The 26,251-nt window shown below is 38.8% G+C and overlaps 14 non-coding genes across 14 annotated transcripts; all 14 read right to left on the bottom strand.

Moving 5' to 3' along the window:
* Positions 1-667: 667 nt before the first annotated feature.
* On the bottom strand, positions 668-739 carry TRNAS-GGA (transfer RNA serine (anticodon GGA)). Its single transcript has one exon. It is a non-coding gene; the product is annotated as a tRNA-Ser (tRNA).
* An 881-nt stretch (positions 740-1,620) lies between these two features.
* Positions 1,621-1,692, bottom strand: TRNAS-GGA (transfer RNA serine (anticodon GGA)). Its single transcript has one exon. It is a non-coding gene; the product is annotated as a tRNA-Ser (tRNA).
* Positions 1,693-2,549: 857 nt separating this feature from the next.
* Positions 2,550-2,621, bottom strand: TRNAC-GCA (transfer RNA cysteine (anticodon GCA)). The gene has a single exon. It is a non-coding gene; the product is annotated as a tRNA-Cys (tRNA).
* An 856-nt stretch (positions 2,622-3,477) lies between these two features.
* TRNAC-GCA (transfer RNA cysteine (anticodon GCA)) lies at positions 3,478-3,549 on the bottom strand. The gene has a single exon. It is a non-coding gene; the product is annotated as a tRNA-Cys (tRNA).
* An 884-nt stretch (positions 3,550-4,433) lies between these two features.
* TRNAC-GCA (transfer RNA cysteine (anticodon GCA)) lies at positions 4,434-4,505 on the bottom strand. The gene has a single exon. It is a non-coding gene; the product is annotated as a tRNA-Cys (tRNA).
* Positions 4,506-6,311: 1,806 nt separating this feature from the next.
* On the bottom strand, positions 6,312-6,383 carry TRNAC-GCA (transfer RNA cysteine (anticodon GCA)). The gene has a single exon. It is a non-coding gene; the product is annotated as a tRNA-Cys (tRNA).
* Positions 6,384-7,266: 883 nt separating this feature from the next.
* On the bottom strand, positions 7,267-7,338 carry TRNAC-GCA (transfer RNA cysteine (anticodon GCA)). Its single transcript has one exon. It is a non-coding gene; the product is annotated as a tRNA-Cys (tRNA).
* Positions 7,339-8,218: 880 nt separating this feature from the next.
* TRNAS-GGA (transfer RNA serine (anticodon GGA)) lies at positions 8,219-8,290 on the bottom strand. Its single transcript has one exon. It is a non-coding gene; the product is annotated as a tRNA-Ser (tRNA).
* An 881-nt stretch (positions 8,291-9,171) lies between these two features.
* On the bottom strand, positions 9,172-9,243 carry TRNAS-GGA (transfer RNA serine (anticodon GGA)). Its single transcript has one exon. It is a non-coding gene; the product is annotated as a tRNA-Ser (tRNA).
* Positions 9,244-10,100: 857 nt separating this feature from the next.
* TRNAC-GCA (transfer RNA cysteine (anticodon GCA)) lies at positions 10,101-10,172 on the bottom strand. Its single transcript has one exon. It is a non-coding gene; the product is annotated as a tRNA-Cys (tRNA).
* Positions 10,173-11,028: 856 nt separating this feature from the next.
* TRNAC-GCA (transfer RNA cysteine (anticodon GCA)) lies at positions 11,029-11,100 on the bottom strand. The gene has a single exon. It is a non-coding gene; the product is annotated as a tRNA-Cys (tRNA).
* Positions 11,101-11,984: 884 nt separating this feature from the next.
* TRNAC-GCA (transfer RNA cysteine (anticodon GCA)) lies at positions 11,985-12,056 on the bottom strand. Its single transcript has one exon. It is a non-coding gene; the product is annotated as a tRNA-Cys (tRNA).
* Positions 12,057-13,862: 1,806 nt separating this feature from the next.
* TRNAC-GCA (transfer RNA cysteine (anticodon GCA)) lies at positions 13,863-13,934 on the bottom strand. Its single transcript has one exon. It is a non-coding gene; the product is annotated as a tRNA-Cys (tRNA).
* Positions 13,935-14,817: 883 nt separating this feature from the next.
* TRNAC-GCA (transfer RNA cysteine (anticodon GCA)) lies at positions 14,818-14,889 on the bottom strand. The gene has a single exon. It is a non-coding gene; the product is annotated as a tRNA-Cys (tRNA).
* Between the last annotated feature and the right edge of the window lie 11,362 nt (positions 14,890-26,251).

The raw sequence follows: 26,251 nt of genomic DNA, 5'->3' as shown, positions 1-26,251 counted from the left end.
GAAAAAAATATTTTGTCAAAAGCATACATTCTGCAAAATGTAACTGCTTCTCTACTGCAGTTTGTTGATTTTGTGCTAAGAGCATAGTTAAACCCAATTGTTCATTGTTTTGTATATGAAATGATGATATATCCTATTGTTTCTTACAGTGCATTGGGTTGAAAAACATTTTAACAGGATCTATTGAAGAGGGTATATGGTTATGAAACAGGGACTTCTTGAACTACACTCCTACGCTCTACCACTGAGTTAAACCCTTGAATGTTGAAAACTGCCCTTTTTTAAAAAGGTGATAGAGTGGGTGACTGTATGGAACTTGTAGAACTAATGAAATCAGTGCACTTCTGGTCAGCTGTACAAATTAATACATTTCATTAAGGGCATATTATTGGTTTCCACCACAGTTTTATAACATTCATATGAGCTTCCAATGGACTATTTCAAACTGATAATATCACCAGTAGAACTTGGGTGAATGTAAAACACAGCTTGTAGCATATGAAGAAATCCTAAACAGTTTCATGGTGTTTACCCTATGTTTCAGGAGATGATCAGGAGTATTTCAAATGTAGAAATGTGTTGCTCATTACATAAAATGCTAAGATTGTAAATGTTTTCTTCAATTTATTTAATTAAAACAAATTTCCACAGGTAAAACAGTTGAACAAGGGGGCACCCAGATTTGAACTAGGGACCTCTTGATCTCCATTCAAAGGCTCTACCACTGAACTATTCCCCCAGATCTGAAAATTTTGCCTTTATTAATTCTGTAATATGTACAAAGTGCAAACAACATGCAATCACCATCAGAGCAATGCATTTTCAGCCACCAAACCCTCCTTATAAGTATATGGGGTGCGAAGGATGTCCTTTATCTGCCTTGGTAAAATACAGTGAGGTTTCCATTGCAAGAATTCATACATTTCGTATCACACGTAGATCTTGGAACATGGAAAAAAAATCTTTATTCAAATGCACAAATTCTGCAAAATGTAACTGCTTCTCTACTGCAGTTTGTTGATGTTGTGCTAAGAGCATAGTTGAACCCAATTGTTCATTGTTTTGTATATGAAATGATGATATGTCCTATTGTTTCTTACAGTGCATTGGGTTGAAAAACATTTTAACTGTATCTATTGAAGAGGGTATATGGTTATGAAACAGGGACTTCTTGAACTACACTCCTACGCTCTACCACTGACATAAACCCTTGAATGTTGAAAACTGCCCTTTTTTAAAAAGGTGATAGAGTGGGTGACTGTATGGAACTTGTAGAACTAATGACATCAGTGCACTTCTTGTCAGCTGTACAAATTAATACATTTCATTAAGGGCATATTATTGGTTTCCACCACAGTTTTATAACATTCATATGAGCTTCCAATGGACTATTTCAAACTGATAATATCACCAGTAGAACTTGGGTGAATGTAAAACACAGCTTGTAGCATATGAAGAAATCCTAAACAGTTTCATGGTGTTTACCCTATGTTTCAGGAGATGATCAGGAGTATTTCAAATGTAGAAATGTGTTGCTCATTACATAAAATGCTAAGATTGTAAATGTTTTCTTCAATTTATTTAATTAAAACAAATTTCCACAGGTAAAACAGTTGAACAAGGGGGCACCCAGATTTGAACTAGGGACCTCTTGATCTCCATTCAAATGCTCTACCACTGAACTATTCCCCCAGATCTGAAAATTTTGCCTTTATTAATTCTGTAATATGTACAAAGTGCAAACAACATGCAATCACCATCAGAGCAATGCATTTTCAGCCACCAAACCCTCCTTATAAGTATATGGGGTGCGAAGGATGTCCTTTATCTGCCTTGGTAAAATACAGTGAGGTTTCCATTGCAAGAATTCATACATTTCGTATCACACGTAGATCTTGGAACATGGAAAAAAAATCTTTATTCAAATGCACAAATTCTGCAAAATGTAACTGCTTCTCTACTGCAGTTTGTTGATGTTGTGCTAAGAGCATAGTTGAACCCAATTGTTCATTGTTTTGTATATGAAATGATGATATATCCTATTGTTTCTTACAGTGCATTGGGTTGAAAAACATTTTAACTGTATCTATTGAAGAGGGTATATGGTTATGAAACAGGGACTTCTTGAACTACACTCCTACGCTGTACCACTGACATAAACCCTTGAATGTTGAAAACTGCCCTTTTTTAAAAAGGTGATAGAGTGGGTGACTGTATGGAACTTGTAGAACTAATGACATCAGTGCACTTCTTGTCAGCTGTACAAATTAATACATTTCATTAAGGGCATATTATTGGTTTCCACCAACGTTTTATAACATTCATATGAGCTTCCAATGGACTATTTCAAACTGATAATATCACCAGTAGAACTTGGGTGAATGTAAAACACAGCTTGTATCATATGAAGAAATCCTAAACCGTTTCTTGGTGTTTACCCTATGTTTCAGGAGATGATCAGGAGTATTTCAAATGTAGAAATGTGTTTCTCATTATATAAAATGCTAAGATTGTAAATGTTTTTTTTCTACAGGTAAAACAGTTGAACAAGGGGGCACCCAGATTTGAACTAGGGACCTCTTGATCTGCAGTCAAATGCTCTACCACTGAGCTATACCCCCAATTCTGAAAGGTTTAACTTTATTAATTCAGTAATATGTACAAAGTGCAAACAACATGCAATCACCATCAGAGCAATGCATTTTCAGCCACCAAACCCTCCTTATAAGTATATGGGGTGCGAAGGATGTCCTTTATCTGCCTTGGTAAAATACAGTGAGGTTTCCATTGCAAGAATTCATACATTTCGTATCACACGTAGATCTTGGATCATGGAAAAAAAATCTTTTGTCAAATGCACAAATTCTGCAAAATGTAACTGCTTCTCTATTGCAGTTTGTTGATTGTGTGCTAAGAGCATAGTTAAACCCAATTGTTCATTGTTTTGTATATGAAATGATGATATATCCTATTTTTTCTTACAGTGCATTGGGTTGAAAAACATTTTAACTGTATCTATTGAATAGGGTATATGGTTATGAAACAGGGACTTCTTGAACTACACTCCTACGCTCTACCACTGACATAAACCCTTGAATGTTGAAAACTGTCATTTTTTAAAAAGGTGATAGAGTGGGTGACTGTATGGAACTTGTAGAACTAATGACATCAGTGCAGTTCTGGTCAGCTGTACAAATTAATACATTTCATTAAGGGCATATTATTGGTTTCCACCACAGTTTTATAACATTCATATGAGCTTCCAATGGACTATTTCAAACTGATAATATCACCAGTAGAACTTGGGTGAATGTAAAACACAGCTTGTATCATATGAAGAAATCCTAAACAGTTTCATGGTGTTTACCCTATGTTTCAGGAGATGATCAGGAGTATTTCTAATGTAGAAATGTGTTGCTCATTACATCAAATGCTAAGATTGTAAATGTTTTTTTCTACAGGTAAAAAAGTTGAACAAGGGGGCACCCAGATTTGAACTAGGGACCTCTTGATCTGCAGTCAAATGCTCTACCACTGAGCTATACCCCCAGTTCTGAAAGGTTTAACTTTATTAGTTCTGTAATATGTACAAAGTGCAAGCAACATGCAATCACCATCAAAGCAATGCATGTTCAGCCACCAAACCCTCCTTATAAGTATAAGGGGTACACAAGATGTCCTGTATCTGCCTTGGTACAATACAGTGAGGTTTCCATTGCAAGAATTCAAACATTTCGTATCACATATAGATCTTGGAACATGAAAAAAAAAAACTTTTGTCAAATGCACAAATTCTGCAAAACGTAACTGCTGCTCTACTGCAGTTTGTTGATTTTGTGCTAAGCGAATAGTTAAACCCAATTGTTCATTGTTTTGTATATGAAATGATGATATATCCTATTGGTTCTTACAGTGCATTGGGTTGAAAAACATTTTAACAGGATCTATTGAAGAGGGTATATGGTTATGAAACAGGGACTTCTTGAACTACACTCCTACGCTCTACCACTGAGTTAAACCCTTGAATGCTGAAAACTGCCCTTTTTTTAAAAAAGGTGATAGAGTGGGTGACTGTATGGAACTTGTAGAACTAAGGACATCAGTGCACTTCTGGTCAGCTGTACAAATTAATACATTTCATTAAGGGCATATTATTGCTTTCCACCAAAGTTTTATAACATTCATATGAGCTTCCAATGGACTAATTCAAACTGATAATATCACCAGTAGAACTTGGGTGAATGTAAAACACAGCTTGTATCATATGAAGAAATCCTAAACAGTTTCATGGTGTTTACCCTATGTTTCAGGAGATGATCAGGAGTATTTCAAATGTAGAAAGGTGTTGCTCATTACATAAAATGCTAAGATTGTAATCGTTTTCTTCAATTTATTTAATTAAAAAATATTTCTACAGGTAAAACAGTTGAACAAGGGGGCACCCAGATTTGAACTAGGGACCTCTTGATCTGCAGTCAAATGCTCTACCACTGAGCTATACCCCCAATTCTGAAAAGTTCTCCTTTATTAAGTCAGTAATATGTACAAAGTGCAAGCAACATGCAATCACCATCAAAGCAATGCATTTTCAGCCACCAAACCCTCCGTATAAGTATATGGGGTGCAAAGGATGTCCTTTATCTGCCTTGGTAAAATACAGTGAGGTTTCCATTGCAAGAATTCATACATTTCGTATCACATGTAGATCTTGGAACATGGAAAAAAATATTTTGTCAAAAGCATACATTCTGCAAAATGTAACTGCTTCTCTACTGCAGTTTGTTGATTTTGTGTTAAGAGCATAGTTAAACCCAATTGTTCATTGTTTTGTATATGAAATGATGATATATCCTATTGTTTCTTACAGTGCATTGGGTTGAAAAACATTTTAACAGGATCTATTGAAGAGGGTATATGGTTATGAAACAGGGACTTCTTGAACTACACTCCTACGCTCTACCACTGAGTTAAACCCTTGAATGTTGAAAACTGCCCTTTTTTAAAAAGGTGATAGAGTGGGTGACTGTATGGAACTTGTAGAACTAATGAAATCAGTGCACTTCTGGTCAGCTGTACAAATTAATACATTTCATTAAGGGCATATTATTGGTTTCCACCACAGTTTTATAACATTCATATGAGCTTCCAATGGACTATTTCAAACTGATAATATCACCAGTAGAACTTGGGTGAATGTAAAACACAGCTTGTAGCATATGAAGAAATCCTAAACAGTTTCATGGTGTTTACCCTATGTTTCAGGAGATGATCAGGAGTATTTCAAATGTAGAAATGTGTTGCTCATTACATAAAATGCTAAGATTGTAAATGTTTTCTTCAATTTATTTAATTAAAACAAATTTCCACAGGTAAAACAGTTGAACAAGGGGGCACCCAGATTTGAACTAGGGACCTCTTGATCTCCATTCAAATGCTCTACCACTGACCTATTCCCCCAGATCTGAAAATTTCGCCTTTATTAATTCTGTAATATGTACACGGTGCAAGCAACATGCAATCACCATCAAAGCAATGCATTTTCAGCCACCAAACCCTCCTTATAAGTATATGGGGTGCAAAGGATGTCCTTTATCTGCCTTGGTAAAATACAGTGAGGTTTCCATTGCAAGAATTCATTCATTTCGTATCACATGTAGATCTTGGAACATGGAAAAAAATCTTTGTCAAATGCACACATTCTGCAAAATGTAACTGCTTCTCTATTGCAGTTTGTTGATTGTGTGCTAAGAGCATAGTTAAACCCAATTGTTCATTGTTTTGTATATGAAATTATGATATATCCTATTGTTTCTTACAGTGCATTGGGTTGAAAAACATTTTAACAGGATCTAATGAAGAGGGTATATGGTTATGAAACAGGGACTTCTTGAACTACACTCCTACGCTCTACCACTGACATAAACCCTTGAATGTTGAAAACTGTCATTTTTTAAAAAGGTGATAGAGTGGGTGACTGTATGGAACTTGTAGAACTAATGACATCAGTGCAGTTCTGGTCAGCTGTACAAATTAATACATTTCATTAAGGGCATATTATTGGTTTCCACCACAGTTTTATAACATTCATATGAGCTTCCAATGGACTGTTTCAAACTGATAATATCACCAGTAGAACTTGGGTGAATGTAAAACACAGCTTGTATCATATGAAGAAATCCTAAACAGTTTCATGGTGTTTACCTTATGTTTCAGGAGATGATCAGGAGTATTTCTAATGTAGAAATGTGTTGCTCATTACATCAAATGCTAAGATTGTAAATGTTTTTTTCTACAGGTAAAAAAGTTGAACAAGGGGGCACCCAGATTTGGACTAGGGACCTCTTGATCTGCAGTCAAATGCTCTACCACTGAGCTATACCCCCAGTTCTGCAAGGTTTAACTTTATTAATTCTGTAATATGTACAAAGTGCAAGCAACATGCAATCACCATCAAAGCAATGCATTTTCAGCCACCAAACCCTCCTTATAAGTATAAGGGGTACACAAGATGTCCTGTATCTGCCTTGGTACAATACAGTGAGGTTTCCATTGCAAGAATTCAAACATTTCGTATCACATATAGATCTTGGAACATGAAAAAAAAAAACTTTTGTCAAATGCACAAATTCTGCAAAACGTAACTGCTGCTCTACTGCAGTTTGTTGATTTTGTGCTAAGCGAATAGTTAAACCCAATTGTTCATTGTTTTGTATATGAAATGATGATATATCCTATTGTTTCTTACAGTGCATTGGGTTGAAAAACATTTTAACAGGATCTATTGAAGAGGGTATATGGTTATGAAACAGGGACTTCTTGAATTGGACTCCTATGCTCTACCACTGACATAAACCCTTGAATGCTGAAAACTGCCCTTTTTTAAAAAGGTGATAGAGTGGGTGACTCTATGGAACTTGTAGAACTAAGGACATCAGTGCACTTCTTGTCAGCTGTACAAATTAATACATTTCATTAAGGGCATATTATTGCTTTCCACCAAAGTTTTATAACATTCATATGAGCTTCCAATGGACTAATTCAAACTGATAATATCACCAGTAGAACTTGGGTGAATGTAAAACACAGCTTGTATCATATGAAGAAATCCTAAACAGTTTCATGGTGTTTACCCTATGTTTCAGGAGATGATCAGGAGTATTTCAAATGTAGAAATGTGTTGCTCATTACATAAAATGCTAAGATTGTAATCGTTTTCTTCAATTTATTTAATTAAAAAAATATTTCTACAGGTAAAACAGTTGAACAAGGGGGCACCCAGATTTGAACTAGGGACCTCTTGATCTGCAGTCAAATGCTCTACCACTGAGCTATACCCCCAATTCTGAAAAGTTCTCCTTTATTAAGTCAGTAATATGTACAAAGTGCAAGCAACATGCAATCACCATCAAAGCAATGCATTTTCAGCCACCAAACCCTCCTTATAAGTATATGGGGTGCAAAGGATGTCCTTTATCTGCCTTGGTAAAATACAGTGAGGTTTCCATTGCAAGAATTCATACATTTCGTATCACATGTAGATCTTGGAACTTGGAAAAAAATATTTTGTCAAAAGCATACATTCTGCAAAATGTAACTGCTTCTCTACTGCAGTTTGTTGATTTTGTGCTAAGAGCATAGTTAGACCCAATTGTTCATTGTTTTGTATATGAAATGATGATATATCCTATTGTTTCTTACAGTGCATTGGGTTGAAAAACATTTTAACAGGATCTATTGAAGAGGGTATATGGTTATGAAACAGGGACTTCTTGAACTACACTCCTACGCTCTACCACTGAGTTAAACCCTTGAATGTTGAAAACTGCCCTTTTTTAAAAAGGTGATAGAGTGGGTGACTGTATGGAACTTGTAGAACTAATGAAATCAGTGCACTTCTGGTCAGCTGTACAAATTAATACATTTCATTAAGGGCATATTATTGGTTTACACCACAGTTTTATAACATTCATATGAGCTTCCAATGGACTATTTCAAACTGATAATATCACCAGTAGAACTTGGGTGAATGTAAAACACAGCTTGTAGCATATGAAGAAATCCTAAACAGTTTCATGGTGTTTACCCTATGTTTCAGGAGATGATCAGGAGTATTTCAAATGTAGAAATGTGTTGCTCATTACATAAAATGCTAAGATTGTAAATGTTTTCTTCAATTTATTTAATTAAAACAAATTTCCACAGGTAAAACAGTTGAACAAGGGGGCACCCAGATTTGAACTAGGGACCTCTTGATCTCCATTCAAATGCTCTACCACTGAACTATTCCCCCAGATCTGAAAATTTTGCCTTTATTAATTCTGTAATATGTACAAAGTGCAAACAACATGCAATCACCATGAGAGCAATGCATTTTCATCCACCAAACCCTCCTTATAAGTATATGGGGTGCGAAGGATGTCCTTTATCTGCCTTGGTAAAATACAGTGAGGTTTCCATTGCAAGAATTCATACATTTCGTATCACACGTAGATCTTGGAACATGGAAAAAAAATCTTTATTCAAATGCACAAATTCTGCAAAATGTAACTGCTTCTCTACTGCAGTTTGTTGATGTTGTGCTAAGAGCATAGTTGAACCCAATTGTTCATTGTTTTGTATATGAAATGATGATATATCCTATTGTTTCTTACAGTGCATTGGGTTGAAAAACATTTTAACTGTATCTATTGAAGAGGGTATATGGTTATGAAACAGGGACTTCTTGAACTACACTCCTACGCTCTACCACTGACATAAACCCTTGAATGTTGAAAACTGCCCTTTTTTAAAAAGGTGATAGAGTGGGTGACTGTATGGAACTTGTAGAACTAATGACATCAGTGCACTTCTTGTCAGCTGTACAAATTAATACATTTCATTAAGGGCATATTATTGGTTTCCACCACAGTTTTATAACATTCATATGAGCTTCCAATGGACTATTTCAAACTGATAATATCACCAGTAGAACTTGGGTGAATGTAAAACACAGCTTGTAGCATATGAAGAAATCCTAAACAGTTTCATGGTGTTTACCCTATGTTTCAGGAGATGATCAGGAGTATTTCAAATGTAGAAATGTGTTGCTCATTACATAAAATGCTAAGATTGTAAATGTTTTCTTCAATTTATTTAATTAAAACAAATTTCCACAGGTAAAACAGTTGAACAAGGGGGCACCCAGATTTGAACTAGGGACCTCTTGATCTCCATTCAAATGCTCTACCACTGAACTATTCCCCCAGATCTGAAAATTTTGCCTTTATTAATTCTGTAATATGTACAAAGTGCAAACAACATGCAATCACCATCAGAGCAATGCATTTTCAGCCACCAAACCCTCCTTATAAGTATATGGGGTGCGAAGGATGTCCTTTATCTGCCTTGGTAAAATACAGTGAGGTTTCCATTGCAAGAATTCATACATTTCGTATCACACGTAGATCTTGGAACATGGAAAAAAAATCTTTATTCAAATGCACAAATTCTGCAAAATGTAACTGCTTCTCTACTGCAGTTTGTTGATGTTGTGCTAAGAGCATAGTTGAACCCAATTGTTCATTGTTTTGTATATGAAATGATGATATATCCTATTGTTTCTTACAGTGCATTGGGTTGAAAAACATTTTAACTGTATCTATTGAAGAGGGTATATGGTTATGAAACAGGGACTTCTTGAACTACACTCCTACGCTGTACCACTGACATAAACCCTTGAATGTTGAAAACTGCCCTTTTTTAAAAAGGTGATAGAGTGGGTGACTGTATGGAACTTGTAGAACTAATGACATCAGTGCACTTCTTGTCAGCTGTACAAATTAATACATTTCATTAAGGGCATATTATTGGTTTCCACCACAGTTGTATAACATTCATATGAGCTTCCAATGGACTATTTCAAACTGATAATATCACCAGTAGAACTTGGGTGAATGTAAAACACAGCTTGTATCATATGAAGAAATCCTAAACCGTTTCTTGGTGTTTACCCTATGTTTCAGGAGATGATCAGGAGTATTTCAAATGTAGAAATGTGTTGCTCATTATATAAAATGCTAAGATTGTAAATGTTTTTTTTCTACAGGTAAAACAGTTGAACAAGGGGGCACCCAGATTTGAACTAGGGACCTCTTGATCTGCAGTCAAATGCTCTACCACTGAGCTATACCCCCAATTCTGAAAGGTTTAACTTTATTAATTCAGTAATATGTACAAAGTGCAAACAACATGCAATCACCATCAGAGCAATGCATTTTCAGCCACCAAACCCTCCTTATAAGTATATGGGGTGCGAAGGATGTCCTTTATCTGCCTTGGTAAAATACAGTGAGGTTTCCATTGCAAGAATTCATACATTTCGTATCACACGTAGATCTTGGAACATGGAAAAAAAATCTTTTGTCAAATGCACAAATTCTGCAAAATGTAACTGCTTCTCTATTGCAGTTTGTTGATTGTGTGCTAAGAGCATAGTTAAACCCAATTGTTCATTGTTTTGTATATGAAATGATGATATATCCTATTTTTTCTTACAGTGCATTGGGTTGAAAAACATTTTAACTGTATCTATTGAATAGGGTATATGGTTATGAAACAGGGACTTCTTGAACTACACTCCTACGCTCTACCACTGACATAAACCCTTGAATGTTGAAAACTGTCATTTTTTAAAAAGGTGATAGAGTGGGTGACTGTATGGAACTTGTAGAACTAATGACATCAGTGCAGTTCTGGTCAGCTGTACAAATTAATACATTTCATTAAGGGCATATTATTGGTTTCCACCACAGTTTTATAACATTCATATGAGCTTCCAATGGACTATTTCAAACTGATAATATCACCAGTAGAACTTGGGTGAATGTAAAACACAGCTTGTATCATATGAAGAAATCCTAAACAGTTTCATGGTGTTTACCCTATGTTTCAGGAGATGATCAGGAGTATTTCTAATGTAGAAATGTGTTGCTCATTACATCAAATGCTAAGATTGTAAATGTTTTTTTCTACAGGTAAAAAAGTTGAACAAGGGGGCACCCAGATTTGAACTAGGGACCTCTTGATCTGCAGTCAAATGCTCTACCACTGAGCTATACCCCCAGTTCTGAAAGGTTTAACTTTATTAGTTCTGTAATATGTACAAAGTGCAAGCAACATGCAATCACCATCAAAGCAATGCATGTTCAGCCACCAAACCCTCCTTATAAGTATAAGGGGTACACAAGATGTCCTGTATCTGCCTTGGTACAATACAGTGAGGTTTCCATTGCAAGAATTCAAACATTTCGTATCACATATAGATCTTGGAACATGAAAAAAAAAAACTTTTGTCAAATGCACAAATTCTGCAAAACGTAACTGCTGCTCTACTGCAGTTTGTTGATTTTGTGCTAAGCGAATAGTTAAACCCAATTGTTCATTGTTTTGTATATGAAATGATGATATATCCTATTGTTTCTTACAGTGCATTGGGTTGAAAAACATTTTAACAGGATCTATTGAAGAGGGTATATGGTTATGAAACAGGGACTTCTTGAACTACACTCCTACGCTCTACCACTGAGTTAAACCCTTGAATGCTGAAAACTGCCCTTTTTTTAAAAAAGGTGATAGAGTGGGTGACTGTATGGAACTTGTAGAACTAAGGACATCAGTGCACTTCTGGTCAGCTGTACAAATTAATACATTTCATTAAGGGCATATTATTGCTTTCCACCAAAGTTTTATAACATTCATATGAGCTTCCAATGGACTAATTCAAACTGATAATATCACCAGTAGAACTTGGGTGAATGTAAAACACAGCTTGTATCATATGAAGAAATCCTAAACAGTTTCATGGTGTTTACCCTATGTTTCAGGAGATGATCAGGAGTATTTCAAATGTAGAAATGTGTTGCTCATTACATAAAATGCTAAGATTGTAATCGTTTTCTTCAATTTATTTAATTAAAAAATATTTCTACAGGTAAAACAGTTGAACAAGGGGGCACCCAGATTTGAACTAGGGACCTCTTGATCTGCAGTCAAATGCTCTACCACTGAGCTATACCCCCAATTCTGAAAAGTTCTCCTTTATTAAGTCAGTAATATGTACAAAGTGCAAGCAACATGCAATCACCATCAAAGCAATGCATTTTCAGCCACCAAACCCTCCTTATAAGTATATGGGGTGCAAAGGATGTCCTTTATCTGCCTTGGTAAAATACAGTGAGGTTTCCATTGCAAGAATTCATACATTTCGTATCACATGTAGATCTTGGAACATGGAAAAAAATATTTTGTCAAAAGCATACATTCTGCAAAATGTAACTGCTTCTCTACTGCAGTTTGTTGATTTTGTGTTAAGAGCATAGTTAAACCCAATTGTTCATTGTTTTGTATATGAAATGATGATATATCCTATTGTTTCTTACAGTGCATTGGGTTGAAAAACATTTTAACAGGATCTATTGAAGAGGGTATATGGTTATGAAACAGGGACTTCTTGAACTACACTCCTACGCTCTACCACTGAGTTAAACCCTTGAATGTTGAAAACTGCCCTTTTTTAAAAAGGTGATAGAGTGGGTGACTGTATGGAACTTGTAGAACTAATGAAATCAGTGCACTTCTGGTCAGCTGTACAAATTAATACATTTCATTAAGGGCATATTATTGGTTTCCACCACAGTTTTATAACATTCATATGAGCTTCCAATGGACTATTTCAAACTGATAATATCACCAGTAGAACTTGGGTGAATGTAAAACACAGCTTGTAGCATATGAAGAAAACCTAAACAGTTTCATGGTGTTTACCCTATGTTTCAGGAGATGATCAGGAGTATTTCAAATGTAGAAATGTGTTGCTCATTACATAAAATGCTAAGATTGTAAATGTTTTCTTCAATTTATTTAATTAAAACAAATTTCCACAGGTAAAACAGTTGAACAAGGGGGCACCCAGATTTGAACTAGGGACCTCTTGATCTCCATTCAAATGCTCTACCACTGACCTATTCCCCCAGATCTGAAAATTTCGCCTTTATTAATTCTGTAATATGTACACGGTGCAAGCAACATGCAATCACCATCAAAGCAATGCATTTTCAGCCACCAAACCCTCCTTATAAGTATATGGGGTGCAAAGGATGTCCTTTATCTGCCTTGGTAAAATACAGTGAGGTTTCCATTGCAAGAATTCATACATTTCGTATCACATGTAGATCTTGGAACATGGAAAAAAATCTTTGTCAAATGCACACATTCTGCAAAATGTAACTGCTTCTCTATTGCAGTTTGTTGATTGTGTGCTAAGAGCATAGTTAAACCCAATTGTTCATTGTTTTGTATATGAAATTATGATATATCCTATTGTTTCTTACAGTGCATTGGGTTGAAAAACATTTTAACAGGATCTAATGAAGAGGGTATATGGTTATGAAACAGGGACTTCTTGAACTACACTCCTACGCTCTACCACTGACATAAACCCTTGAATGTTGAAAACTGTCATTTTTTAAAAAGGTGATAGAGTGGGTGACTGTATGGAACTTGTAGAACTAATGACATCAGTGCAGTTCTGGTCAGCTGTACAAATTAATACATTTCATTAAGGGCATATTATTGGTTTCCACCACAGTTTTATAACATTCATATGAGCTTCCAATGGACTGTTTCAAACTGATAATATCACCAGTAGAACTTGGGTGAATGTAAAACACAGCTTGTATCATATGAAGAAATCCTAAACAGTTTCATGGTGTTTACCTTATGTTTCAGGAGATGATCAGGAGTATTTCTAATGTAGAAATGTGTTGCTCATTACATCAAATGCTAAGATTGTAAATGTTTTTTTCTACAGGTAAAAAAGTTGAACAAGGGGGCACCCAGATTTGGACTAGGGACCTCTTGATCTGCAGTCAAATGCTCTACCACTGAGCTATACCCCCAGTTCTGCAAGGTTTAACTTTATTAATTCTGTAATATGTACAAAGTGCAAGCAACATGCAATCACCATCAAAGCAATGCATTTTCAGCCACCAAACCCTCCTTATAAGTATAAGGGGTACACAAGATGTCCTGTATCTGCCTTGGTACAATACAGTGAGGTTTCCATTGCAAGAATTCAAACATTTCGTATCACATATAGATCTTGGAACATGAAAAAAAAAAACTTTTGTCAAATGCACAAATTCTGCAAAACGTAACTGCTGCTCTACTGCAGTTTGTTGATTTTGTGCTAAGCGAATAGTTAAACCCAATTGTTCATTGTTTTGTATATGAAATGATGATATATCCTATTGTTTCTTACAGTGCATTGGGTTGAAAAACATTTTAACAGGATCTATTGAAGAGGGTATATGGTTATGAAACAGGGACTTCTTGAATTGCACTCCTATGCTCTACCACTGACATAAACCCTTGAATGCTGAAAACTGCCCTTTTTTAAAAAGGTGATAGAGTGGGTGACTCTATGGAACTTGTAGAACTAATGACATCAGTGCACTTCTGGTCAGCTGTACAAATTAATACATTTCATTAAGGGCATATTATTGCTTTCCACCAAAGTTTTATAACATTCATATGAGCTTCCAATGGACTATTTCAAACTGATAATATCACCAGTAGAACTTGGGTGAATGTAAAACACAGCTTGTATCATATGAAGAAATCCTAAACAGTTTCATGGTGTTTACCCTATGTTTCAGGAGATGATCAGGAGTATTTCAAATGTAGAAATGTGTTGCTCATTACATAAAATGCTAAGATTGTAATCGTTTTCTTCAATTTATTTAATTAAAAAAATATTTCTACAGGTAAAACAGTTGAACAAGGGGGCACCCAGATTTGAACTAGGGACCTCTTGATATGCAGTCAAATGCTCTACCACTGAGCTATACCCCCAGTTCTGAAAAGTTCACCTGTATTAATTCAGTAATATGTACAAAGTGCAAGCAACATGCAATCACCAACAAAGCAATGCATTTTCAGCCAGCATACCTTCCTTATAAGTATATGGGGTACAAAAGATGTCCTTTATCTGCCTTGGTAAAATACAGTGAGGTTTCCATTGCATTAATTCATACATTTCATATGACATGTAGATCTTGGAACATGGAAAAAAAACTTTTGTCAAATGCACAAATTCTGCAAAACGTAACTGTTTCTCTGCTGCATTTTATTGATCTTGTGCTAAGAGCAGAGTTAAACCCAATTGTTCATTGTTTTGTATATGAAATGATGATATATCTTATTTTGTCTTACAGTGCATTGGGTTAAAAAATACATTTTAACAGGATCTATTGACAAGGGTATATGGTTATGAAACAGGGACTTCTTGAACTGCACTCCTATGCTCTTCCACTGAGTTAAACCCTTGAATGCTGAAAACTGCCCTTTTTTAAAAAGGTGATAGAGTGGGTGACTGTATGGAACTTGTAGAACTAATGACATCAGTGCACTTCTGGTCAGCTGTACAAATTAATACATTTCATTAAGGGCATATTATTGGTTTCCACCACAGTTTTATAACATTCATATGAGCTTCCAATGGACTATTTCAAACTGATAATATCACCAGTAGAACTTGTGTGAATGTAAAACACAGCTTGTATCATACGAAGAAATCCTAAACAGTTTCATGGTGTTTACCCTATGTTTCAGGAGATGATCAGGAGTATTTCAAAGGTAGAAATGTGTTGCTCATTACATAAAATGCTATGATTGTAAATGTTTTCTTCAATTTATTTAAAAAAAATATTTCTACAGGTAAAACTTTTGGACAAGGGGGCACCCAGATTTGAACTGGAGACATCTTGATCTGCAGTCTAATGTTCCAACACTCAGCTATACCCCCAGTTCTGAAATGTTCCCCTTTATTAATTCAGTAATATGTACAAAGTGCAAGCAACATGCAATCACCATCAAAGCAATGCATTTTCAGCCACCTAACCCTTCTTATAACTATAAGGGGTACACAAGATGTCCTTTATCTGCCTTGGTAAAATACAGTGAGGTTTCCATTGCAAGAATTCATACATTTCATATCACATGTAGATCTTGGAACATGGAAAAAAATCTTTTGTCAAATGCACAAATTCTGCAAAATGTAACTGCTTCTCTACTGCAGTTTGTTGATTTTGTGCTAAGAGCATATTTAAACCCAATCGTTCATTGTTTTGTATATGAAATGATGATATACCCTATTGTTTCTTACAGTGCATTGGGTTGAAAAACATGTTAACAGGATCTATTGAAGAGGGTATATGGTTATGAAACAGGGACTTCTTGAACTACACTCCTACGCTCTACCACTGACATAAACCCTTCAATGTTGAAAACTGCCCTTTTTTAAAAAGGTGATAGAGTGGGTGACTCGATGGAACTTGTAGAACTAATGACATCAGTGCACTTCTGGTCAGCTGTACAAATTATTACATTTCATTTAAGGCATATTATTGGTTTCCACCACAGTTTTATAACATTCATATGAGCTTCCAATGGACTATTTCAAGCTAATCATATCACCAGTAGAACTTGGGTGAATGTAAAACAGAGCTTGTATCACATGAAGAAATCCTAAACAGCTTAATGGTGTTTACCCTATGTTTCAGGTGATGATCAGGAGTATTTCAAATGTAGAAATGTGTTGCTAATTACATAAAATGCTAAGATTGTAAATGTTTACTTCAATTTTTTTAGTTAAAAAAATATTTCTACAGGTAAAGCAGTTGGACAAGGAGGCACCCAGATTTGAACTAGGGACCTTTTGATCTGCAGTGAAATCCTCTACCCCTGAGCTATACCCCCATTTCTGAAATGTTCACCTTTATTTATTCAGTAATACGTACAAAGTGGAAGCAACATGCAATCACCAACAAAGCAATGCATTTTCAGCCACCATACCTTCCTTATAAGTATATGGGGTACAAAAGATGTCCTTTATCTGCCTTGGTAAAATACAGTGAGGTTTCCATTGCATTAATTCATACATTTCATATGACATGTAGATCTTGGAACATGGAAAAAAAACTTTTGTCAAATGCACAAATTCTGCAAAACGTAACTGTTTCTCTGCTGCATTTTATTGATCTTGTGCTAAGAGCATAGTTAAACCCAATTGTTCAGTGTTTTGTAAATGAAATGATGATATATCCTATTGTTTCTTACAGTGCATTGGGTTGAAATACATTTTAACAGGATCTATTGAAGAGGGTATATGGTTATGAAACAGGGACTTCTTGAACTACACTCCTACGCTCTACCACTGACATAAACCCTTCAATGATGAAAACTGCCCTTTTTTAAAAAGGTGATAGAGTGGGTGACTCTATGGAACTTGTAGAACTAATGACATCAGTGCACTTCTGGTCAGCTGTACAAATTAATACATTTCATTAAGGGCATATTATTGGTTTCCACCACAGTTTTATAACATTCATATGAGCTTCCAATGGACTATTTCAAACTGATCATATCACCAGTAGAACTTGGGTGAATGTAAAACACAGCTTGTATCATATGAAGAAATCCTAAACAGCTTAATGGTGTTTACCCTATGTTTCTGGTGATGATCAGGAGTATTTCAAATGTAGAAATGTGTTGCTCATTACATAAAATGCTAAGATTGTAAATGTTTACTTCAATTGATTTAGTTAAAAAAATATTTCTACAGGTAAAACAGTTGGACAAGGGGGCACCCAGATTTGAACTAGGGACCTTTTGATCTGCAGTGAAATCCTCTACCCCTGGGCTATACCCCCATTTCTGAAATGGTCACCTTTATTCATTCAGAAAATATGTACAAAGTGGAAGCAACAAGCAATCACCATCAAAGCAATGCATTTTCAGCCACCAAACCTTCCTTATAAGTATAAGGGGCACACAAGATGTCCTTTATCTGCCTTGGTAAAATACAGTGAGGTTTCCATTGCAAGAATTCATACATTTCATATCACATGTAGATCTTGGAACATGGAAAAAAACTTTTGTCAAATGCACAAATTCTGCAAAACGTAACTGCTTCTCTACTGCAGTTTGTTGATTTTGTGCTGAGAGCATAGTTATACCCAATTGTTCATTGTTTTTTATATGAAATGATGATATATCCTTTTGTTTCTTACAGTACATTGGGTTGAAAAACATTTTAACAGGATCTATTGACAAGGGTATATGGTTATGAAACAGGGACTTCTTGAATTGCACTCCTACGCTCTACCACTGAGTTAAACCCTTGAATGCTGAAAACTGCCCTTTTTTAAAAAGGTGATAGAGTGGGTGACTGTATGGAACGTGTAGAACTAATGACATCAGTGCACTTCAGGTCAGCTGTACAAATTAATACATTTCATTAAGGGCATATTATTGGTTTCCACCACAGTTTTATAACATTCATATGAGCTTCCAATGGACTATTTCAAACTGATAATATCACCAGTAGAACTTGGGTGAATGTAAAACACAGCTTGTATCATATGAAGAAATCCTAAACAGCTTAATGGTGTTTACCCTATGTTTCAGGTGATGATCAGGAGTATTTCAAATGTAGAAATGTGTTGCTCATTACATAAAATGCTAAGATTGTAAATGTTTACTTCAATGTATTTAATTAAAAAAATATTTCTACAGGTAAAACAGTTGGACAAGGGGGAACCCAGATTTGAACTAGGGACCTTTTTGAAGTGCAGTGAAATGCTCTACCCCTGAGCTATACCCCCATTTCTGAATTGTTCACCTTTATTTATTCAGTAATATGTACAAAGTGGAAGCAACATGCAATCACTATCAAAGCAATGCATGTTCAGCCACCAAACCCTCCTTATAAGTATAAGGGGTGCGAAGGATGTCCTTTATCTGCCTTGGTAAAATACAGTGAGGTTTCCATTGCAAGAATTCATACATTTCGTATCACATGTAGATCTTGGAACAAAAAAAAAATCTTTTGTCAAATGCACAAATTCTGCAAAATGTAACTGCTTCTCTACTGCAGTTTGTTGATTTTGTGCTAAGAGCATAGTTAAACCCAATCGTTCATTGTTTTGTATATGAAATGATGATATATCCTATTGTTTCTTACAGTGCATTGGGTTGAAAAACATGTTAACAGGATCTATGAAGAGGGTGAAGTGGGAGAATGGAAGAACAGGCTCCCGCCCTTCCCCTCTCGCGCTTGGCCTAGAGGATCACGGCATAGACACCCGCCACGAGAGGAGTTTGCCTATCTACCAGACGACCAAAACTCTGGTACAGGAACATACGGATGTGCCCACCTACCTGCCCAGCAGCCCGCCATGTCCATGCCGACACCTGCGGCACGGATCAACTCGACTAAACCTACACGTCGTTAGAGATGCCATGACGACCTAGCCAACGGTCAGCACACCTGTGCAAACATGCACACCGGACACTCCCACACCAATCCACACGAAGAACATACTCAGTGCTATGACGTAGGCGACAGACATACCCACGGACGTGCATCTTTATTATTTTCCACATAGGCTCTCAAAATGCAGAAACGCAAGACGCATAATGAACTTATCTAAAAAGGCTTGCTCACGCTTCTTCTAAGAACCATGTACCATAATGAAGAATATAACGGAGACACGATACTGAGGATAGAGCAATATGATACCGTAACCTAAAGCGCTCTGCATCAAACGGTTCCACCTATGCACCAGGCCCAAGTAGGCCGCAAGCAAAAGCTTCCATGAACATTGAATGAGCAAGAGCTTGGTTGCTGACCCTGCAAAATGAGCCCGGAGAAAGCACACCGCCAAGGGCACGATGTTGCAATCTCGCACGCCGCAAGCCGACGCCAAGGTCGCACCTGCAAGATAAACCAGGCACACAGTAGGAAAAACAATATTAATTGTGTTGAATTTTGCCTCAAACACGGTCCCACCTCACGTGACAAAGCCAAACTTGACAGGACGCCAAGCCCAGGAGGAAGGAGACGCCTGAATCCCACTTTTCAAGACACAGGCAGATACAATTAAAAGACTCATTGGACATCTGCAGCAGTGGGAGTAGTCGACCTCCCAACATACGAATGAATCCTCACATTGTTTACACCTACCCATAGTAAAACATTGTTGCAAAGGACAGGTGCACCGCAAGCTGGGAACAGCGATAGTCCCAGACTGGGAGGCTCGCGAGCGGACCAATCAGAACATGGGGCTCTTATCACTGACGCCATTAACATTGACCAATCCTCAGAGGTCTTCATGTAACAATTTTCATGTATCAAATTGAAGGGACAGCCCAGGTATACCACCTGACTAACCCTCAACCACTAACACCGTTCTCTATATGTATGCTATATTAACCCTACCACTCGAGTAACCAATCCAGAGTGGAAATAGGTTTTTTGCTAAACTTTCCAAGGTGACGCAAGTAGCGCGTCATACTAAGGTAAAAAGGGCCTGCGAGCCCCACAATTGTGTGTGTCAGGACGGACGCGTACGCTCCTTGACCCATCCCTGCCGTTTTGTCTAATAAACAGCAGAGTCACCTTGCTTCTTGCGTGTGTCTCATACTCTATCTCTTTTGGGATATACAGGAGGAGTTGGGGCCTCCCTGCCCGGAGGTCTGCGGACGGCCCGGCCGACCCCGGCAGAATTTCCCCCCGACAAGTTGGAGGCACTGCTGAGATCTGTTTAAGATCTGCTTTTTTATTTTTATTTTTTTCCAGGTACTTCTGTTGCGAGGAGGCCCGGCGGCGCGGCCCCCTCTGCCGTTGCCCCCTTCTGAGGACTACTGGACCATCGCGGAACTGCGAGAAGACCGGACAGCGCAATCCGGATATTGGCTTTCGGGAGCTGGTTGAGAAGTATCCCGCCCGCGGTTGGCGAGTGTCCAGATGTGGTCCAGACGAGGGGAGGTGGCGAGCCGCTTGGATGGGTGCACGCAGTCGAGCGGCCCCGCATCAAGAGAACTTGGTGAGCATGCCACGCACAACAAGCAATGTGAAATTGTGAGGGAGGGGGGAGGAATTAAATACGGGAGGTGGGAGGTGTTGCACAGGTGCGCGGCGAAGGTTTGACAATTTAGTGTAGACAATGAAATGAATGGTAGCCGAACGAGTGCGAGAGCAGTCGGCTACGTTACGTGAGAGAGGGGGGCGGAGCACGAAAACATCACGTGCGGCCGCTCGTAGACACTGATTGGCCTAGGTCGCGACTACGTGTAAGGGTGTGTGTGTGATTTCCTACGAGTTGGCATTTATTGATCAATGAGTAGATGAGGATCCCTATTGTTCGAGCAAAAAACTTGATAGGTAGATGACGTTTCCCTGTAGGCGGTAGCTAGTTAGTTGCCCAATACGGAAGATAATTGGCTGGTTAAGCCCCCCTGTCGAGGGGCGTATCACACGCGAGGCTACACAGTGTGCGCAGTCCGATTATATTATTGATTATCTTGTTCCAGGAGTGACAGGAAGACAGCTGTGAGGTTAACGGGGGTAGATTGCAAGTGTATTTTGGACTTAAAGAATATATGAAGAACTTACCAGTAGTTTGACGCGATCAGTGAAGTCACCAGTAGGGCCTTTCATAGGATATCCCGAGCACAAGGCATTTTTCTTTCTGAGAGTGGTGGGGAAGAGAACTGTGGTAAGGGAGTGGAAACGGAGATAAACGGTAACGAGTTGATTGGGGAAAGGCGAAACGGGGGACGTGGCTGCGCACGGAGAACGCCGGCCACGGCAAGTGTAGAAGAAGGAGGAGGAGCAAATAAAAATAGGACGACTGTATAAGAACGTCACAAGGGGTACGCAGCCGCAGGGGGCTACGTGCGCCTCGGCCGCAGGGGGCCGTAAGGGTGTTGTGTAAAGGAAGAAAGAAAGAAGAAAATATACAAATGTAAATACTATATTTTAATAGTTTTCCTTAGCGGACTATCGCAAGTCCCCAAACTTACGGGGCCAGGTAAAGGTATAAGGCTGTGTATTGTAAGTGTTAGTAAGATAATAGCTACCAAATAGGGGAAGGCTAACAAGTGAAGCGATACTATGTCATACGGGACAGGATCGGGAGGGTGGGGGAACACCCTCACTACCCCACTACAACAAATATGTACAACACTGTCACCCCATAGGGAGAAACTGATCAAGTATAGCATAGAATGGACACAGGGGACGGACAACAAAATGATAACACCATGGCCGCCTAATGGTAGCTTCGATCCATATGCCCAACATTCACTATTAAACCATCTGCATAATACATACAAAGGGAAGAAGTTGACAAACCACGTGGAGGTGTTTAACTTATGGAGGATGTTCCAAGGGTCCCGACCAGGACCAAATGGAATGTTCACTGTGGGGGAAATGCCGGAAGAAAAAGAGTTTAAGGAGGAAGGAGAGGATGGGAAAAAGGGGAGTGAAGACCCAAAGAACACGGGGAACGGACAAGAGGGAGGAGAAAAGAATAATAACTCAAAAGAAAATGAAATAAAAAAGGAACTGAGCAACGATATACCCCTAGCAAAGGTAGTGAAAACAGAGGGAGGGGGGTTGTACCCTTTAAGAGAATTAGGAGAAATAGAAAGAGGACAGTTAAGGCCGGCTGAGGGGTACTCGAACCCAGCATACAGCCCGCCACCATATGTGGCTCATAGGAAGATGCCAGCAGGGGAGGGGAAGACTGGAGAAGAACAAACTGTGTAAATAGGACATGATGAGTGGGTAGCTGCGCAGATACTATTAAAATTACGAGGTTCATTAACAGGAGAAGAGAAGGAGGTAGTAAGGAAAACAGGCGAGGATAATACCAGGGAGAGTGGAATGAGAGGGGAAGAGCTGTTACGGCAAAAGGAAGAGATTTTGGAGGAACGACTAGAAGAGTTAAGGGATGAGCAGAATGAACTGATCAAACAGCTCGAGAGGGAGGAAAGAGAGAGAGCGAGGGAAAGGAAAGAAGGTAAGAACGAATTGGAAAAAATAAGGGAACGAACTGAGGAGCAAAGGAGAGAAGCTGAAAGGGTAAAAGCAGCAGCAGAAAGGGTATCAAGAGCAGTGCTACGAGAGAGGAAAAGGGAAGAAGAAGAGAAAGAAAGAGAAATGGCAATGTGGAAGAAGAGATTACTATCAGAAACGACTAAGAAATACGAAGAAGGGAGGGTGATAGAGAGTATATTACAAAGGGGGAGGGTGAGATGGGAAAGGAAGAAAGAGGATGAAAGGATATTGGAAAAGGTGAGTAGTGAAGTAATGGAGGAATTAAAAAGGAAAAGGGAGGAAAATGGTAGGGAGATGGAGGAGAGAAATGAAGGGGAAAGAGAAGATAGGAGAAGGGAGAATGAAGTAAGGGGGTATGTATATAGAGACACAGAAGTAGCAACAACATCAGCGCAAAGGGGAGCGGTTGGTAAAGGAGAAAAGGGAGAACCGGACCTAATAGACTTAAAAACAGTAACAATCAAGGGAAAAAAGAGTGGGGGGTGCCGTTTATGAATGACTTTTGTAGTGAGGAAGAAGAAGGAATGGAGAAGGAAGGAAGAAACAGTGAAAGGGAAAGGCTAGATAAACTATACATCACACGGACCAACACAGACTCACCATGGATCCGTAGGAGAAAGGATGAACTGGAGAGAAATGAGGAGGAAGAGCAAGGAATAGCGGAAAGACAGACACATGAAGCCACACCGTCACCATCACACCCTCTCCCATCCCACCCTACATGCTCAACCACCTCACGCTCATTACGTACAATCAAACTTGCGCCCTTCACAGACGAACTGACACCCTATGTAGGTCGGCTTAGAGACCTCCCTAGACGCAGGCAGGAAGGACGAATACACATGCCCACATTAAATACAGGAAATGATGGAAGAAGGGGAAAAGATTGAGAAGAAAGAGTTACGAGCAGGGGAAATACGGACGAAATTGACGATGTAGGAGAGAGGGAAGAAGAGGAGGGGTGTGAGGACTCGATTTTATGGAACCCAAAGGGTAAAACGAGACACAACTTAATGCCACTTCTGGAGAGGGGAGGGGTTAGCCCACAGTACGTCCCTTGGAAGCATACAGACAAAGAAAATATAAAGTGCAGGCTCCCATCATTAAGTGGAGGTGTGGGTAAATGGATATATGAAATGGAAAAACACACCGCAGGACAGAAACTGGCAGTGGGAGATGTAAAGGGCCTTCTAATATCGATATTAGGGGATGCAGCGGATGACATTTGGAAGAGAGCGGGATTCCCTGGGGTAACAATAGTAAACACATCGCACGATGGGGCACCATTCGCAAACTGCAGACATGCACTATGGCAGGCACTGAGGGTGCAGAACCCAGACACATCAGACATAGGAGCAATTACTTCACGCAAGATGTGTTAGAACGAAGATCCTGTTGATTATATCCAGGAAATCCAAGAGAAATGGCGCATGGAAACTAGAGAACAATGGGACAAAACACCAGCAATATGTTATCATATACTAGTACAAGGGCTCCCAGAAGGAGTTCAGAAACAACTGAAGAAAGTAGTGGGAATGGAAGCAAAAGCATGGCCAGAAATACAACTGACAATAGTGCATCATTGCAGGATATGGCAAGGAAAAATGAAACAAAAGGAAGAGGACAGGAAAACGGAAGAGGCTAAACTAGTACAGAAAAAACTTACTAAATACACAATGGAAGGGGCACTAATAACTACAGCTACAACAATGACCCAAAGCCCCACACAAGTAGTGGCTGCACAAGATCCCTCCCAAATACCACCCTCACAGACTATAACACAACAGGTGCCGCCACTCCAACCATACACGACCAACATGGGAGGAGGATACTCAATGCCAGGAGCTGGGTATTATAATTACAACAGGGGAAGAGGAGGAATTATGAGAGGGAGAGGATACGGATATAACACACAACAGCAGGTGGGAGGACTTAGAAATTCCTACCCCACCGGGCAACCAGTATACCAGGACAACACAGGGAGCTTTCCATGGCAGAGTAGGGAACCACCGGTGTGTTGGAGTTGTGGATTATTAGGGCATATGTCACGCACGTGTAGAGTAAGACCAGGAACACCATCATGGAGCGAACAGGGACAACCAAGGCCCACACAGGAACAGCAGGGCATACAGCAACAGCAGACGTTGCAACAGGGAAATGAACAGCAACAACTAATAACACAACAACAGCCACAGACATATTCACTGCCACAACAACAGGTAGCGATAACACAACAACCCCAAGCACAACAAACACAACTGGGTAGGGTGACGGTCCTGGGACACAACCCTTACACAGGAAATGGTCAATAGTTGTACCCTCAATAGGACAGCCCACAGACGGCCTTGGTGTGTCCCATCCTGTCAGTAACACCTAATAGTGCAGAGGAACCATGCATAGAGGTAACGATAGGTGACAAAAAAATATCATTCCTTGTTGACACCGGGGCGACCCGGTCTTGCATAAGGGAAGGTAAATTTAAGATGTCGGGCGAAGCCATGAACACCCAAAGATTCTCTGGGGCTAGAGGGTTGGTTCCTTTTACTGATAACATTCCCTTATCTATAGGAGATTATGACATGTCAGTTCCACTTTTATATTATAGTGCTTCGCCAGTAAATATACTGGGGAGAGACATAATGAACAGGTTGAATATGACGATCTCCTTTACGGAGGACGGCATAATTTGCTCTACTCCAGGGATTAACATGCTCACAGCACGACAGATTATGCAAGCATACTGCAGACAGACAGCGATTAGGGCTGAGCCAGTAGATGGCGAACTCTTCCAGTACGGGACAGACATGGCATTTGCATGGATGCCAGGGATAGAGGGAAAGATCTGGAGGAGGCCAGCAGCCTATTTGTTCAGACCAGAAACACCAGTCAATGAGCCAGAAGGAAAGGTGGTTCCAGTGGACATTGAGAGCATTATAGCAACAGCTGATTACATTGCTGTACATGCCCAAGACAGAGAAGGAAGAGCATGGAGGGCAGTAATAGCACTAGCAGAAGGATGTAGACTCACCCAGGTGTCAGATGAGGAGCTGTTTTCAGAAGAAAAGGAGGAAGGTGAAATGGTGTTTATGATGAGTGTGGAAATATGGCTAAGAGTGGCGTACAAACAAGTAGCACAGAAAATTGCAATGACACTTGAGGCACCCACATCCACCCCAGTTCCCTTCTTTGAGGAGGATATGACAAAAGTACCCACATCATTATGGACTACTAGCCCCTATGACGTGGGGTGCATAAAAAGTATAGGTGGAGTAAGGATAAAATTGAAAAAAGGTGCAATACTCCCCAGAG

Source organism: Ambystoma mexicanum, unplaced genomic scaffold, assembly GCF_040938575.1.
Source record: "Ambystoma mexicanum isolate Mex_15411 unplaced genomic scaffold, UKY_AmexF1_1 Mex_scaf66, whole genome shotgun sequence".
NCBI classification, from domain to species: domain Eukaryota; kingdom Metazoa; phylum Chordata; class Amphibia; order Caudata; family Ambystomatidae; genus Ambystoma; species Ambystoma mexicanum.
The sequence above is the reverse complement of the archived record's forward strand: the minus strand, read 5'-3'. Positions and strand labels throughout refer to the sequence as shown.